This window comes from Lipotes vexillifer, unplaced genomic scaffold (assembly GCF_000442215.2).
Source record: "Lipotes vexillifer unplaced genomic scaffold, Lipotes_vexillifer_v1.1 scaffold689, whole genome shotgun sequence".
NCBI classification, from domain to species: domain Eukaryota; kingdom Metazoa; phylum Chordata; class Mammalia; order Artiodactyla; family Lipotidae; genus Lipotes; species Lipotes vexillifer.
The window spans coordinates 879892-881297 of NW_006772359.1; the positions used below are offsets into that span (position 1 = coordinate 879892).

General features: G+C 43.2%; 1 protein-coding gene across 1 annotated transcript in view; it reads left to right on the forward strand.

The window, feature by feature from the left end:
- Nucleotides 1-1406, forward strand: part of URB1 (URB1 ribosome biogenesis factor) — a 64714-nt gene that overhangs the window by 40762 nt on the left and 22546 nt on the right. The window lies entirely within an intron of this gene.

Genomic DNA, 1406 nt, shown 5'->3' on the forward strand with positions numbered 1-1406 from the left:
TTTTAAGGAAAAGAGTGAGATAGACAAACCCAGGTTTGCAGATACATTCAAGCCAGGTGGCGTGAATTCGACCTGGTGGGGGATGAGAGGAGCCATGTCTGGGAGGCGACGGGCAGGTGGAGGGCAAACTTTGAAATGTTGAGCCATCTTTTATCAGGAATGGTTGCAGGAATTTGTCAGAATGCTTTTTTGTTGCATCCTGAGATGGTCATATGGTATTGTTTTTTGTTTTGACTGTTAATGGGATGAATTATATTAACTGATTTTTGAACATTAAACCAGCCTTGCATTCCTAGAATAAACCTACTTGGTCATGATATGTTGTCATTTTTATATAGTGTTGGATTTGATTTGCTGACATTTTACCAAGAAATTTTGTATCTGTGTGTATGAGAGGTATTAGCTTATAATTTTATTTTCTTGCAGTGTCCTTGTCTGGCTTTGGGATCAGGTAATACTGGCCTCAGGTTGAGTTAGGAAGAGTTTCACTGGGTACAGAATTCCAGGATAACAGTTTTTATTTTCTTCAGGCATTTTAAAGATGTTGCTTTACTGTCTTCTGGTGTGCATTGTTTCTGACAAGAAATCTCTCATTCTTATGTGTATTTGTCTTTACACGATGCCTTTTCTCTCCAGCTGCTCTGAGGACTTTTTTCTTTACATTTTTGCTTAAACAGCTTGATGGCGATAACGCCTGAGCGTCGTCTCTTGAGGTTTTCTGTGCTTTGGGTTCAGCGAGCTTCCTGGCTCTGTGAGTTTAGAGCTTTCTTAACATTTGGAAATATTTAGCTGTTTTGGGCCTTTATTTTCTTTTGTTTTTAATGTTACATTTTTGCACAGAGATCATTAGCTTCCTGAAGAACTTAATGTGTTGTGTTACAGGATTGTGAACTTAAGGCGTGTAGGAACCTGACCCAGTAGAGCTAGGAAAGAGGGGGAGAAGCATTCCTGGCCGGGGGTGCTGGGCTCTGCTCTTCTCGGGATTTGTGTTCTCGGGACACGCCTCGCTCCTTATCCCACTTGGCTGTTTTCTTTCTCTCTCTCTCTCTCTCTCTCTCTCTCTCTCTCTCTCTCACTCTTGCTTTTATCCCCCCCCCCTTTTTTAACAGACTTAACTTTTTAGAGCAGTTTTAGGTTCATAGCAAAGTTGGGCGGAAACTCAGAGTTTCCACGTGGCCCCTTCTCCCACACGTGCACAGCTTCCTCGCCATCAGCATCTCCAGCAGCCCTTTCCTTGTAATTGAGGTGTGGTTTTCATCTCGTGGAATATGAGGTCTTAAGTGTGTAGTTTAGTGCTGACAGATACACGTACCCCTGTGCCCACACTGCTATCCGAGATTTTCATCATTCCAGAAAGCTCTCATGCTTTCTCCCAGTTGGTCCCCTTCCCCCCAGAGCAGCCACTC